Genomic DNA, 17000 nt, shown 5'->3' on the forward strand with positions numbered 1-17000 from the left:
TGCATGTTTCTTGAGCCACGAAACATATGTGAATGAAGAATTTGCATTTCGCAATAGCCTGTAACTGCAAGGGGGTCTCCAGTTCGAAACTCGTCCTGCAAACGACGTGTTAACGATTTCAGAAAAAACACATCCCACCGTCGGGTGTGTCTCGTGCTAAAAGTTATGGCCATCTATATTGTCGCACGAGTTCCGCGTTCCCGTTAAATAGATGCGATCCCTTCCCGTCTGATCTAATTCGATGGGAAACTAACCAATTCCGGCAATGTATTTACTGTTTGCTTGCCCCAAAATAGAGCACAGAGCGCTTTGTGTGAGTCTTGTGACTTTATCAATGGGGTAATAATTTTGGGTTATTCTTATTTTGATAGTAAATTTTATGAATATTTTGGAATTCTGATTAATTAGAAAAATTAAATAATTAACTTTATTTTTTTCCAGTACTAAAAAAGCAAGATTTATATTAATATGTGCAATATATACATATAAAGTTGTTCTGTAGAGCATTTATCATATTCTATATGTAGTAAAAAGGTTCAAAATATATATTGATCATATCTAACATGTCTTTAGATAGGCATATCATCTTTATTTTTCAGGAATATGATTTAAGATCCAAAGATATACAGATAGAAGATCCAAAACAGATTACCAGAACGAACCATATTAGAAATCTACAATCGAATTACTTGAAGACCAGTGAAAACAACCAGGATTACATAAAAAATTACAATTACACGTGCGCTTGTAAAATCCATACCTAAAGTACAAGCCAAGAAATCAACAACTCAGTAAAGCTTGATGATCATTTAAGAAACATCACATCAATGATAAAATTACACCAGAGAGCACCTTACAGCTTAAAAATAATGTAGTCAATGTTTCCTTGTGTGTCATTATAATGTAAGAAAACTATAATCATACTTCTTCTTGTAACCTAAACCATAATTGAAACGGGGATTTCAAAAACTATTTTAAAAATATGAGAGAACTAACCTCACTTCTGTATATCCCATTTCAAAATATTCTTGGAATCGAGATAAGTTCTGCACCCTAACCTACATGCATCGTTGGAGTTATGATACGTATATCTGGGTGGAATAAGTCTATAAAAATGTTGGAAAAAAGTATAACGGGGTGAAATAAGTCTATAAAAATGTTGGATTTTTTTCCAGAAAGAAAAACAGACTTGCTTGCATTATGAAAATGAGGGAAAATGAGAAAGTTTACATTGAGCACATAGCTTTTTAAGGACTCGTGAGCAAAACACAAATACAATTTGCGCCCCAGAATCATTCTTCTACTTTCTATTACAGTGAGCCTTCCCTACTTAATATAATCGGGAAAAAACATGTCCAACCAAAACATTACAAAAATCCTATGTGCCAGATAAATCCTACAAAACATGTCAAAAAAATGGAACAAAAATATGGTGAACGACACTTTCGAATTCTGAGAAATCCCTCTTTGAAATATGTAATTCTAAAAAACAGAGTATCTGATCAATCTTGGTAACTCGCTGCAGCCTTCTTTTTACAGTTGATCTGACAATTGGTTTTTCTCCTTGTAGATGTGAGAGAAACCGATAATTTATCAAAAGGCGTGATCAATGACCTGGTATATTCCATCCGATTTGATAAAGTTGGAGCCTCTAATGCATGTCTTTGATTATCCCGTTCAAGTATAACTTTTGAATCACCAAAGACAGTAATTTCCAGTAATTCCATCCACCTGGCACAGAAGCGGACCCCCACGGAGCACGGAACTCAACCGTCGTATCGGAACCTATTTCACTAAACCATTTGAAACCTCGAAACAATGACCATACCGCTTCCACATTGCTCGAAAGACAATGCCCCATCGAAAAAACCGACAGGGAAGCAAAGATTTCCTTTGGACAGAGGATTCATTATGCCATCTTCTCCTTAAAAGAACCTTCTCCTTAAAGAATGTCATAGCCTTAGAGCAGGTGCTCCACACATCTGGAGTAGAATGGACAAAAATAGTTTCATTTCTCACTCTCCATATTCCCCAAATAACAAAAATGGTGAGTTTTGTATGATTTGTAATCCTGAAACCACAAAGTAAGACGGACATCAATAGAGGACCTATACCAAGAAATACAAATACAAATGTCGAGCATATGGCTAACCCCCATCCAAATCGCAGCCAGAAAGGGGCATCTTAGGCAAATGTGAGACGGATCGTCAAAATCCATGTGACACAACACACACCTGCGGGGCCCCTGAAAGCCTCTCTTGAGAATGTTATCCCATTTCTGGACCACTAGCCATAAGAAACACTTCATCTTTTGTGATATGTCCCATGACCATGTCTTATTGTACCAAATGGTACTAGGATCCACCTTTTGACACTATGATATATGTGTATACATCATTTACCGAAACTTGTCCATTAACCAAATGACCACTCCATGATAGTAGGTCTTTCTTTGTAGACATAATGATCCCTGCTAGGCTTAATTGGAGGGTATATTCCTCCCACTGGTTTGCTAATGGCCCCGATAAACTAAATACCTACTGTCCCCTTCCAAGATTTTATTATGTAATTTTCACCTCTCAACATGAATATCTTTGATGCAAAATATGCCTCTATTGTGGAGTTGTAGAAGCGGAGGAAATGACAAAGTATGTGAACCAGAAAAGCCTTTGATTACATCCAAATCGATTTGATTCTCCAGACCGTACTTGACCTTCCATCTCATGTGATCAAGAAACCAATGTTTATTCTTCATAAATCTTCTCCATAATAAAGATGTCACTTTCCGATCCGGTGCCCCTCCACTAATCCAACTTCCCAAATATTGATTTTTAAGATATTTGACCATAATAATGATCTGGGTAGATATTGGTGGCCACGCACCTATTCAACTTGGACCCCAACACTATTTTCTTTCAATTTCTTTAGTTCTAGCACAACATTCTATTTTTTTGTAGTTTTTTTAATCATAAACTTCTGGAGCCGTTTTGATGCCCTAAATGACTGTTTTTTGGAAAATGCGCCAAGCCCATAACCCTTAGGGTAGGTGCTTGCTAAGATTTTTTTTTGCCCTCGAATAGATCTTTCCAATGAGGTATCATGCGCACAAAACAAAGATCATATGCCCAAATTATGACCCTAGGAAGTTGGCATTCCAACTAATCCCAACGGGGCCCACAAACTTTTGGTGCTTCATCTACTAGGGTTAGGTTTTTGGATGTTTAGGGTTCTCCATTTTTTTCAATAATAAACAGGTCTCCAAACCTCATTGTAACACAACTCAAAAACCATGTAGCCATCACATCTCTTCTCAGAAATAAGCAACCATCGCCTAAGCTAGTTTGTTTTTATTTTGCATGTAAACCATTTTTAGTATTTGTTATTAATTAATGAAGGTTCAGTTTTTGTTGTAGCTCTGTGTTTCTGTTTAAATTTCTATTTCATTTCATTCCTGCATAAATATTGGTCATTGGTATCAGAGCGGTTTACTCTCTCTGCTTTTATGTGCATATCCCCAACGATGTCAGAGTATAAGGAGTTGAGACTTAAACTGGTTGAGCGCTTGCAAGACAAAACTCGCTGACCCCGACAACCTCCCATGGCAAAAGAAAAGAAAGATGAGGGAGCAAGAAATCCCTTCAAAATGTTGCTCAAAGAGGCCCCCGAGTGACAAAGGAACGAGATTATGGACAATTTTTCTCAGATCCTTTGGCAGGTATGAGTGGGTAAAACATCTTCATCCAACAGTCACTCCAAAAGCACTACCCCCTTAAATATACAAGTTAAATTTGAGACTTCTATATTTAAAGGCCAGATATACGCATATACCATAAGTAGATGGTTAAATCTGTTAGAGGGATATTTTTTAATCCATAATTTTTCCAATAAGGAAAAGATTACTTGTGCACTCCTCAAAGCCACTCCCCACATCAAGGACTGGTGGAAACCCACTGTGAGTAGAGGGACGAGAAGGAACCCTCACTATTTTTAGCTGCACCCTCCTTGGAATTCTTTCTAAAACGTCATCAAGGAACAATATTATCCTATCGAGAGCTATGAAGATAAGTACATAAAATAGAATGCACTATCGCGGGAAAGGGATCAAGACGTGCCAGAGTTTACCAATATTCTTTATACCCTATTAACGCTAACAAATAATTATTTTTTTCATTAGAGTTCTGAATATTTAATTTAGGTGTAAGATTGGAGTATTCCTAAATAAGTTGAAGAGTCTAGAATTTAGGAGTTGTTTCTCATTGTAATGATTAGCTCGCATAGTTGTCTTTACGACTTCCCTCATTTGGGAGAGAATGGAAATCAAACCATTTGTTGAAGTTTGTCGATAAAAAGGACTTTGAATGGGAGGATAAGTCGCTCTTATGTCTATTTGAAGTGAATGAAGGAAAGGATTTGCATTTGTATATTATTCATAGATCTATATTCACTTTTTCTCTCCTCTGGTTCGAATTGAACTGTGCATGCATTTATTTAATATTTTGAATGTGTTGTGACCATTTTTTAAATGTAATATGCCTGTCAAAAATATTAGACACCGTGTTGTAGTTATTTATTTGTATGTCAATTTATGTAACCCGTGGATTCTTTGAGTGCTTTAATGCTTTAAGCTTGGAAATTGAGACTGTACCAGGTACTTGGGGCTTTCAGAATCAGTGTTGTTGTGGGTGTATATCAAGTTGAGTGTTGAAACAGAGCACCAATGTTTCAAATGTTGTCATGCCCTTTTGATTGGAGTGTGGACCATTAGTTTTGAGCAAAAGTGTAATCGTTGATGAGGAAAGGCAAGGGGAAACATTCTCTGATTTGGGAGACGAGCCAACACTGTGGAGAATCAATTTTGCAGAGGGTTGGGGCATTTCACCTTCCTAAAATTTGAAAACATAGTTTTTTATCATAGCAACTATAGGTTTATGGGTTGTGTTTTGGCTCCTAAGGCTCCTTTTGGCTTGCCCATTGCTATCAATTTTGGTATCAGATTCGGGATCTAACATTAGTGTCTACATCATAGGGAGATGGCTATGCGAGTAAGGAGAGCACAAGGTCGAGGAGGGAGACCCGTAACTAATGCAAAACTCCAAAAAGAGATTGTAACGCCTCCTCCCACATTTACCCACCTTCACGAGCTCTCCATGCTAAACGCGAGCTGAGTGATACTATGACATGACTCGACCTCCAAGTTCCAGCTATGGAAGTGGGGCCCACAAACTGAAAGCTCACTGACATCCCTCAGAGACTACAAATCACCGAAGACGCAGATAAACACCCCGGGTGATCAATTCCTAAGTTGAATCCTTTTTCACTGACCTAGCTCCATAATCACACCCTTGACACTTCATGCATGCGGTTATGAGGCTATAACCACACTCATAAGCGTGCTTACATGTGTTTATGACCCAAAAACTTAAGTTTTGGAACAACGATTTCATGATCTGAGCCATTTTTTTAGGCTAGCCTCCAAAACTACCTATAACTTTCTAGAAACATAAATAACATGATGACAAGGCTAACCATCCATAACCTGAACAAGATCTTGACCATAACTTGCCTAGTACACAATAGGTGTTTCGTCAAGCATGTGGTAAACATATAAGTTACAGGTCATGAATGAATATCTGATCATAAACTTTTGAATTTCATCTGAGAATCACCAAGGCGGCTCAATGCCCTCTCAAAATAGCTATAACAACACTTGTTAGCCCATGCATTCATCAACTATTCATTAACTTATAGAATCAAGAACAAGAGCCATAGCTCGAGCACACATCATAGAACCATGCAAATAACATATATATAACCAGAATAGGAACCCTGCCAAATTTTTCATATAATCAACATAATAGAAAGTAAAGGTGCTCATTAGTTACCAAGAGAAAATAACTCTTATTAACATATACAAAATCTAACCATGTTAGGGACTTCCACGTACCACTCAACTATCATGGGATAAACCAAGACATAACCAAATAGGGTCTCTAGAGGTTAAACCACCTCCACCCTCAAGCTACCGTGATCTCACCAAAATCAGTGCTAAAATCACAAAACCAAACCAAGCTTTGATTTCTCAGAATTCCTTCACCATACCTTACGGAATTTTCCTGTCTCCAACCATCTTTCGAGAGCTTCTCGGAGAAAACCATCTCCACCACCAACCCTTGGGATTTCGCTGATACCACCTCACCCGGTTCCAAAACCTTCAGACAACCCAAAGATCAACCAAGAATGAATCTCATCACACCATGGCTATCCAGGAAATGGCAAGGCAAGGATGAAACCAATGTCAAACCAGATGAAACCCATGTCAGTAACAAAAAATGAACCAAATACACAAATGCATGAACCATGGATTCACACCTCAGCTAGGAAATCACACATTCAACCTACTACCTATAAAATATTTTTGCTAAATTCATTGATCCAACCTTCTCCATTCTTTACTTTGATTTCCTTTCTTGTCCTTTTCCTTCTTTTGCTTGCTTGCTTTCTCCTCTTGCTGCTCTCTTTCTCTCTCTGACTATTCTCAAGCCAAAAACTGACAAAAGTTGTGAACTGATTCTCTAAAGCCTTTTTAATATTGATGTCTTTGTTTTCTTCATTTTCCTTCTAATTTCCCTCTCATGCAAATATGTGTCTCTTCACCTTCATTTTCTCTTATTTTCCTTTATTTCCCATAAATAAATGTCAATTAATGCCTCCTTGTCCATTTATGCAGCTTTCAGCAGCAGCGCGAGAAGACAACCCAAACTCTCAAACACATTCACACTGCTATTGCCCACATGCAAGAATGGACAATGAGATACAAGGGAGCCCCGCTTTACTTACACAAGAGGATGAAGCCAGAGGCTGAGCTACACAAAGCACAAATTCAGATGTTGATTCAGAACTACGAGCAGCGCCCTCCACTCATCACTAGCATTGAGGCTTCCTATGTACAGTTGTTCAAGAGTCTGGATGTCATAGTGCGAACGCACAAGATCCCTTCCATCAGAACCCTCACCCAGGGCATTAGGAAGAACCAAGTCATGCTGGATGTTCAAGAGTCTGGATGTCATAGTGTGAACGCAAAAGATCCCTCCCATCAGAACCCTCACCCAGGCCATAAGGAAGAACCAAGTCATGCTGGATGTCGACAAGTACATGGAGTAGTTCATGTGCATAGCCACCAACGATGACTTGCATCTCAACGCAGAGAACATGCAAAGGTACATCATTGGTCCAGCGACACTCATGACAATGTTGTGCATGCTTCAAGATGAGTTGGACAAAGATTTTAGAACCATATACTCGAAAGCCATGGAGGCAAGACTCTGCTTCCACAAAGATGTCATCAAACAGTATGGGGACACAATGGCGCGGTACCAAGCGTGGTATCAGTTTGTCACCAAAGATCACTGCGAGGAGATTACTGAGTTGGTCTTTCGGCAAGACCCCGAGTGATGTTGTTTGTCTTGTCAGGCTAACTCTAGCCTATTTTTGTCCCACATGGGTATATGTGGAAACTATATTATTGTAAAAAAGTTGTAAGTGAAATTCCAAGTTCCAAGTGTCAATAGTGGTATATGAACAGTCACTATTGGAATGTGAAGAGTCATGAAGGTAGGCCAAGAGTCAAAGGGGAATGTCAAGGGTCACCCCACCCTTTGTTATATATAGAACCTCATAACTCATAGTACAGGATTTTGGCTAGGCAATGCTTAAAGAAGGCTAGTAGTGTATTGTGATAAGCTTTGGCTTCTCCACAGTGCAAAGCGAGTACATCTCTTTGGAGGAGCAGGGGGTGTTGACTGTAACGTTCCACTATTGGGGCCACTGGTTGTTAATGGTGTATGTATGGATGAAACTTTTACTTAATAATATATAACAGAGCCAACATGTTTCATGCATATGTTGTTATTGTAGTTGGACTATTATGGTTGTTTTAGCAATGTATGTTATTTAACTTACGCATTTGTGTATAAACTATTTTGTATGCAATTGTGCAATTGTATGAATCTTCTTGCAAACGTGTTTTTGGTTTACCCTGTCACTTTGGATTTTGGGCTATTATGCTTTCCAACTTGTGATGTCATTCAGCTCATGTCTTTTACGCTGTGTACTATTATAGGCTTCTAAGGGACACACTTCATTTTCTCCTCCGTGTGTTAGAACCCCCATGCATTTCACTTCACTCGCTGCAAGGTCACACACTTGCTTCCGACAAAGATATCACACTTACCTCTGCGCGCTATCGTAGTCAAGGCATTGTTTTACTACCCACTGTTGAGACTCCTACTCCAAACAGTCTAAGGTCTAGTTGAGACTTCTTACCAAGGAGATCCCCTGACATGTTGGCGGGTCCAACACACCATCAAAAATGTGTTAAACATATAAGTTATAGGTCATGAATGCATATATGATCATAAACTTATGAACTTCATCTAAGAATCACCAAGAAGACTCAATGCCATCTCAAGCTAGCTGCAACAACACTCGTTAGCCCATGCATTCATCAGCGATTATTAACTTATAGAATCATGAACAAGCGCCATAGCTAGAGCACATCATAGAACCATGCAAATAACCAACATATAACCAGAATAGGAACCATGACAAATCTACCATATAATCAACATAATAACAAGTAAAGGTGCCCATTAATCACCTAGAGAAAATAGCTCTTATTAACATATATATAAGTCAACCAAGTCAGGGACTTCCTCATACCACTTGACCATAGATTGGGTTGAACAAAACATTTCTTTCAGTTAATCACCCTCGTGCAATATTTCAAGCATGAATGTGGGATCTCATTGGATAAACCAAAACATAACGAAACAGGGACTCTATAAATTAAACCACCTCCACCTTCAAGCTACCGTATCTTGCCTAAACCGGTCCCGAGATCACAAAACCAAGCCAAGCTTGAATGCCTTAGAATTCTTTCACCATACCTTGAGGAATTTTCCTATCTCCACCCACCTGTCAAGGGCTTACTAGAGCAAACTATCTCCACCCCCAACCGTTGGGATTTTCTTGATACCACCTCACCCGATTCCAAAACATTCCAGCAATCCAAAGCTCAACCAAGAATGAGTCCCATCACACCATGTCTATCCAGGAAATGGCAAGGCAAGGCTAAAACCTTTGTCAACCCAGGAAAAACCCATGCCAATAACAACAAATGAATGAAATACACAAATTCATGAACTATGCATTCACACCTCAGCTAGGAAATCACACATGCAACCTATTACCTGGAAAATATTCATGCTGAAGCCACTGATCCAACCTTCTCCTTTCTTTCCTTTTCTTTCCTTGTTTGTCATTTTCATTCCTTTGCTTGTTTGCTTTCTCCTTTTGGTGCTCTCCATTTCTCTACCACTATTCTCAAGTCAAAAACTGACAAAACCTGTGAACTTGTTCTTTGAAGCCTTTTTATTATTGATGTTTCTATTTTCTTCATCCAAATATGTGTCTCTTCACCTTTTTCTTCTCCTTTTTTCCCTCATTTCCCATAAATAAATGCCAATTAATGATTCCTTGCCTTTGCCAATTTCCATAGCCATAAATACACTGAAAGTGATGCCCATTATAGTGTTTTTCCCAACATTCAGCGTAAAATAAATGTCCTCTAATCTTGATCTTATTTTTCCTTTATTATCCTTTATTACACGAACTTTTAAGTTGGGGCTATTACAAAGATACAAAGGTTGTAAACTCATTTAGAGGCCATGGAGGCAGGTAGGCAGCGAGATCCTAAGGCCATATATGAAAACGAATCAGAGGAGGAAGTTGAAAGAGAAAGAGAAACCCCTATGGATGAAGCTCTGATTATTGAGGTCGGTGTCAAATTCAAGTTCAAGTCCAAAACCTAAATTGTCTACCTATGATTGTAGCCATGTAGTCGAGAATTTTATGGATTGGAACAATGAATTAGACAAGTATTTTGAATATGGGGAGATTGAAGAAGACAAGAGGGTAAAATTTTATTGTAACTGGATTGAAAGGTCATGCTGCATTGTGGTGGGACAATGTGCAGGCTGAAAGGAGAAAACAAGGGAAACCATTGATAAATAGTTGGGACAGGGTGGTAGAAAAGATGAAAGGGATTTTTTACCAAAAGACTATCAGTAATCCCTCTACAGGCATGTGCATAACCTCAAGAAAAGGTTGTTGGCAGTTGCAGAGTACACTAAAGAGTTTTACAAGGTGAATTTGTGGGTAGGTTATGTAGAAGACACCCCGAAGAAAAAAACAAAGTATGTTCATTGAATCTAGAGATTCAAGATGAAATCAACATGATTTCTCCCAGGACAATGGAAGAAGCATATCAATTTGCCTTGAAGGCAGAAGAGAAGATAACAAGGAAGCAAAATTCAGGTAGAGGTCATGGCTTTGCTAGACGAAAAGGACGGACAGTTGGAAGGGGAAAACTCCCGCTCAAAAGAATGATGCAAGTAACCTAAGGCAACAAGGACAGCAAGAGAAAGTAGGTGACTCCAAATGAGGAAGACCTTACCAGAAAGGTAGAGGTAGAGAAAGAGGTAGAGAGACTTTCTATCAGTGTTGCAAATGTGGGCAGTTGGGTCAAAGATCTTTTGAGTGTCCTAAGAGTCAGAAAGTAGGGTAGATAGATGCATATGTAGCTCAACCAAAAGCAGCTTAAGGGGACCGTTTCTAGGGCTAGATGCAGTCACACGTGCGAGTAAAGGTAAGGCTACTTGCAGTCATAACAACAGTATTATATCAACACCACCTCTCACATTGTTTGGTCTAGAAATATAGGCCTAAAGGGCCTCCCACTCAAGCGAAGGACCAAGGAAGAAAAGCGAAGGTAATAGGGTTGTTCTAAAGCCTATTACAGTCACACGTGCGAGGAGAAGGAGGTTGTCTCTACTGTCATAACAGCCCTCCCATGACAGTCATAACAAGTTCGTTGGTTGGTGAAGAGAAGGAAGGGATCATCATAAGGGAAGGGTCTCATCAAAGGAATATCTTCTAGAGCAAGTATAACAAGACTTACCAAACAATTGAAAGAGGAACGAAGTGCCAGAAGAAGGAAGATGAAGTGTTGAGGAACGAAGAGCCAAAAGAAGGAAGTGTCGGGAAACAAAGTGCAGAAAGGAGGAAGGACTTGACTTGTGCTTGGAGGATATTCTTGTCAGGGGTCTAGGGTTTGGCATTGATCAATAAGAAGCTTCAATAAGAGAAACTTATTAAAGGGTTTTCCTCTCAAGAGAAGAGAGGTTTTGGCCCTGGAAGAGAGCCAACATCTTGTGTTCTTGTTCTTATGTTTTTGGTAGCAGTTTGATGAAGTACACATACATGCATTAATAATAAGAAGAAGAAGATTAAGCTAACAATAAAAAGTAAAACTACTCCACAAATTGTTATCAAGTCAAGAAGAATCATACTAAACCTAATTGCCTTAGATCCTTCAACAACAAGTTGGTTTGTTGTTCGAGAAAAACCAATTATGCATTCTTTGCTGCTCAATGAGAGAGAATCTGATCAGAAAAAGCACAGTGGAGGATTGGTAGGGCATCTTTGTGTGGAAAAGACACTCAGACAGCTAGACCATTTTTATTTCTAGCCAAAAATGAGGGAATGCGCAGAAATATGTGAGCAAATGCAGTTTGTGTTAGTGTGCGAAAGGGAGGAGTCAAAATGTTGGAATATATACTCCTTTTCCAATTCCCAGTAGACCATGAAAGTTTGAAACTCTATCAATGTGGACTTTTTTTTGTTTTACCAAGGACACAACGAGTTAATGCCTCCATACTTGTAGTTGTGGATGGATTTACAAAGATGGCTCATTCTATCCCATTTTGCAAGGCTAGTGATGCTACACATGTGGCTCATCTTTTTCAATGATATTGTCCAATTGCATGGCTTGCCAAAAAGTATAATTTCTAACAGGGACACCAAGTTCACAAGGAATTTTTGTAGGACCTTGTGGAAGAAGCTTGGAACAAAATTGAACTTCAATTAAGCCTGTCATCCCTAGTCTGATGGGAAAATTGAGGTTGTGAACATGAGTCTCAGAAACATATTGAGGAGCCTTGTGGGTAAGCATCCCAAGCAATGGGATTGTGTGTTAGCTCAAGCTGATTTTGCATATAATGATTTGCCAAATAGGAGTACAGGGAAGAGTCTGTTTCAGATCTTGTATGGAATGCATCCTAGAGGAGTTTGTGAACTGAGAGATTTAGGCAAACTTGAGTAGAGTGCTGATGGGGAAGATTTTGCAGCAGCAATGAGTGACTTACATGAGGAAATAAAACAAAAACTACAGTAGAGTAGCTACAAGTACAAACAAAGAGAAAATTTAAGAAGAGAGGTAAACTTTGAGGTAGGTGACATGGTCTTAGCCCACCAAGGAAAGAGAGATTCCCAATATGGGATCATAACAAACTCAAGATGAAGAAAATAGGACCTTGCATATTACTCGGGAATTTTTAAGCAAATGCTTATGACTTGGAGTTACCTATGGGCATATGTATCTCGCCTAATTTTAATGTGGCTAATTTGTGTTCCTATCATACTGGTGATGAAGTTGCATCTACAATAAATGAGGATAGTGGAGAAGTCAATGAACAGTGCTGGATCAAGAAGATGGCTATAAAAGAGAGTCCATACGCTGAAAGAATTTTGGACACCAGAGTTGCAAGGCACACTAGGGGAAAGAGTATTTGGAGTTTTTGCTGAAGTGGAAGGACCGTCTAATGGAGGATACTACATGGATGAGTGTTGCACCTCTACAGAAAGTAGGTTGCTCCACAGAGGACCTTATGAGCAAGAGCTCATAATCTTTTTTCCTTCTTGGGTAATCTGATGCAGATGCATTAGACTGAGCTCGATAGGTGAAGAAACTAAGCAAATCTTAATAATCTGGTGGATTGGCCACATGTTGATGCTGGCAAATAATTTTATTGTTTTCTTAGAGTTCTGAATATTTAATTTAGGTGTAGGATTGGAGTATTCCTGAATAAGTCGAAGAGTTTAGAATTTAGGAGTTATTTCTCATTGTAATGATTAGCTCACATAGTTGTCTTTTCGACTTCCCTCATTTGGGAGAGAAGGGGAATCAAACTATTTTCTGAAGTTTGTGAATAAAAGGGACTTAGAATGGGAGGAGGAGAAACTCTTCTCCTTCCTCCGAGTATGTATGTTTGAAGTGAATGAAGGAAAGATTTTGCATCGGTATATTATTCATAGATATATCTTTATTTTTTCTTTCCTCTGGTTGCAATAAGACTATGTAGCGTTTATTTAAGATTCTAAATGTGTTGTGACCACTTTCGAAATATAATATGCCTATCAAAAAAATTAGACATTGCATTGTAGTTCTTTATGTGTATGTCAATTTTTGTAACCTATGGATTCTCTGAGTGCCTTAATGCTTTAAGCTTGGAAATTAAGTCTCTACCAATACATGGGGATTTCAAAATCAACATTGTTGTGGGTGTATATCGAGTTGTGTGTTGAAACAAATCACCATTGTTTCGAATGTTGTCATGCCCTTTTGATTGTTGTGCGGGCCTTTAATTTTGAGCTAGAGTGTAATTGTTGATGAGGAAAGGTAATTGGAAAGATTCCCTATGTTGGAAGAGGAGCCAAGACTGTGGAGAATCAATTTTGCAGGGGGTCGAGTCGTTCCACCTTCCTAATTCAAAAACATTTTTTTAAAAGAGTGCAACGAAATTATTTCATAGCTCCTACAAGTTTCTTTTAGTGCTACGAATTATTTATCAACCCCTACAAGGATAGTTTTTTGGGTTGCGTTTTTTCTCCTAAGGCTCCTTTTGACATGCCCATAACTATCAATTTGTGGTATCAGAGTCGAGATCTGACATTGCCATTGTTGTATACAACATAGGGAGATGACTATGCGAACAAGGAGAGCACGAGGTCGAGGAGGGAGACCTGTAGCTATTGTAGAACTCCGGGAAGAGATTGTAACACCTCCTCCCAAATTTACCCACCTTTACAAGCTCCCCAAGGTAAATGCAAGTTGAGTGATACTATAACATGACTTGAGTTCCATATTCCAGTTAGATAACCACAAATCAAAGACTACAAATCACTCAAGGGTCAAAAAACCACCGCAGGTGATCAATTCCTAAGCTGAAACCCTTTTTTTACTAACCAAGCTCCATAACCGCACCCTTGACACTTCATGCATGTGGTTATGAGGCTATAACCACACTCATAAGCCTACTCCCATGTGGTTATAACCCAAAAACTTCAGTTTTGTGCTAGTGGTTCCGATATCTCGGCCATTTTTTCAGGCTAGCATCCTGAATTCCTTGTAACATTCTAGAAGCATAAATAACATTACGAAAAGCCTAACCATTCAAAACATGAACAAGATCTTGACCAGAACAAGCCTAGTACACAATAGACATTTCTTTAAACACGTGGTAAACATATAAGTATAACTTGGTCTAGTGTATAGTTAAGTAAAGTGTGTTTCTTTAGTATGTACTTTTTGTAACTTACAATCTGACGGTCATGATATGTTCTAGACATGTAGTGATCCAACGGTTCATTCTCTCCTCAGTATTACCGACACATGATCCGTGGCTTAACACCTGATTGGTCCATGATCTCTAATTAAAGAGCATGTAGGGTCATTTGTTAGGTGACCGTTCATGAGAGAAGCTTATGTAAATTTTCTTTCTTTTACATTAACAAATTGTCTGAAGTGGCTGTCGTGTTGGCTCAGGACATGCACTGTTTCCCTCTTTGAAGGTTTTAACCACGTCAAGAACACTGGTGTATTGATCTGTGATCTGTTTGTGAGCGGTGTCCTTTATTGTTCTATCTAAGGAACTTACCATGTAAATTCCTACATGGTATCAGTGCTATTCGAGGGTCGCATCCATTGGTGATCCAAATATGAAGCCAGTACAACTGCATCCGACTGTCGTTTCCTAAATCTGTTGTTTCTAACTGCTTTCAGGCTAAGAAGACTGCTTTATTATCTTAGGAGCATCTATTCCAGTTAGGAACCCCTTTCGTTTCATGCGAAAAAGTTTTTGGTAGCCCTAACTATGTCATTTTTAAGATCTGGAGGTATACAGTCTTCATTTGTAGTTAGAGTTATTTATTTCTCTGTTTATTTCGGTTTATAGTCCTCTATAATTTTTTATTACCAGATATATACTTTTCATTTTTGTGTATGCTCTGTGCGATCTGGGCAAATCAGAAACAAAAAGAAAGGATTTTTCTTATGTGTATGTTCTTTTCCACCACGCCTTAGTGTGATCTCGGAAAATCAGAAACATTGACGAAATTTTTTACTTTCCGAGCAAGTCTAACTTTAAGCCGTAAGGCTTGGATTCCTTTTGCTTGCTTGTTTGATCTAAACCCCTTCCTCCTTTCCAAAAATTACTAACCTTTTAAACTAGCTCACTTGGTCTAAAGTTACTTTACGAGAATAGAGGCCTTGAGTTCAAGTCTTTCTTTTAGTTGAGTTATTTTTTCAAAAAGCACATGTATCTTATCTTTTAAAGTTACTTTATGTAAAAATGTTCTCACCCATTATAAAAAGTGAGTCACTTATAATTCTAAAGTCACTTTATCTTTTACTTAAGTTATAATTTAATGGATAGTTCATAAAGTACCATTGTAAAAGTGACTTTCACTTATTTATAAAAGTGGGTCACATAAAGTAACCTTTTTTTTTGAAGTGAGATAATTAGATTAAGTTTGGAAAGCGGGGGACTTTTTTTTATATAACAATATCATTCACTTCCCAACATTCATGTGGTTCGTCAATATCTTCAACAACTTTTCTTAAAAAAACCATAACTTCTTCATCCGGAAGCCGTTTGTTTTTAATCGGCCTAATTTTTCAAGATCTTTCCATTGGAATACTTAGTTTCAACATCTACAAATTCAGTTGCTTTTAAAATGGAAAGTCCATGCCTAATTATTCTTAACAACACCAACTACTTCCAATGGTTATCCTACATTGTGGATTTACTTAGAAGTAAAGGTCTTTATAGAATAGCCTCAAGCCAAGAGTTTAAACCTAAAGATGAAGATAAACAAGCCAAATGGGAAAATAAGCAAGATAAAGAACGTGGGTTGATATGGATGTCTGTTTCTCCAAACCTTAGATTCCATATCGCAGAAATTGATACCTCCAATGAAGCAATGAAACAGCTCAATAAAATTTTTGGAATTAAAAATGAAATTAGACCCCATCAACTTGAAAATGAGTTTTACGTTGGACCCCAATAATTTTTTTTTTTCCATTGAACATTTTTTGTCCAAGTTCAAGACCCTTAGACTTCTCTTGGAAGGTGTTAAGATTAAAAAAGAAGATGGTAGCCTTATCTATTCCATTCTTACTTAGTTAGGACCAACCTACTCTATGTTTGTTTCCACCTTCCATTCTACTAGAGAAGCCTTTATTTCTCAAGAACAAGACTACAAGCCCCCCTATTTTGATGTCTTTTGTGATTCTTTAATAAGAGAGCAAGAAAAAATCTTACATCTTGGCCTTCTTAATACTAGAAACTCTTCTAAGAAAGTCGTAGCAGCCCAGCAACAACCAAGTTCAAAGAATCCTAAGAAGCAACATCCTAAAAAGAATGGACTTAAACCAAACAAGGGTCCTAAGCAATTTTAGTCTCACAACGAAAAATCAACTCAACAAAATGACAAGGCAACTAAAAACAAAGGGAAGAACACTGATAGACATTGCAATTTTTGTAATCGTGATTGTTGGGTGCAGGAATTGCACTTAAGAAAGCTCTTTCAACACTTAATTGTCAACCCGAGGGTTTCGTAAACTTAGAGACAAAGCACTCGTAATGCCAAAAGTGGTATGAACTTTTCCTCTTTCTCTTCCTACTTCTCAATTGAAATTTTGTAGAATCAAATAGAAAAATCTCAAAGGAAACTAACACCAAAGTAATTCTAGTGTTGGAATGTAAAAGAATGCATTTGCGAAGAAATCAAATAAAGGAACTGTCACACTACTGTAAACAATC

At 38.2% G+C, this 17000-nt stretch overlaps 1 long non-coding RNA gene across 6 annotated transcripts in view; it reads right to left on the reverse strand.

The window, feature by feature from the left end:
• Window positions 1–614: 614 nt before the first annotated feature.
• The window catches only part of LOC149189585 (uncharacterized), a 133971-nt gene continuing 117585 nt past the window's right edge, over window positions 615–17000 (reverse strand). For all 6 annotated transcript variants that reach the window (XR_016256410.1, XR_016256408.1, XR_016256409.1 and 3 more), the window contains 2 exons: window positions 997–1058; window positions 615–760 (listed from right to left, as the gene is read on the reverse strand). This is a non-coding gene — a long non-coding RNA (uncharacterized LOC149189585). The remainder of the gene's footprint in view (window positions 761–996; window positions 1059–17000) is intronic.

This window comes from Pinus tabuliformis, chromosome 3_1, assembly GCF_031772625.1.
Source record: "Pinus tabuliformis cultivar Carrire ecotype Pingquan chromosome 3_1, CPIR1, whole genome shotgun sequence".
NCBI lineage: Eukaryota > Viridiplantae > Streptophyta > Pinopsida > Pinales > Pinaceae > Pinus > Pinus tabuliformis.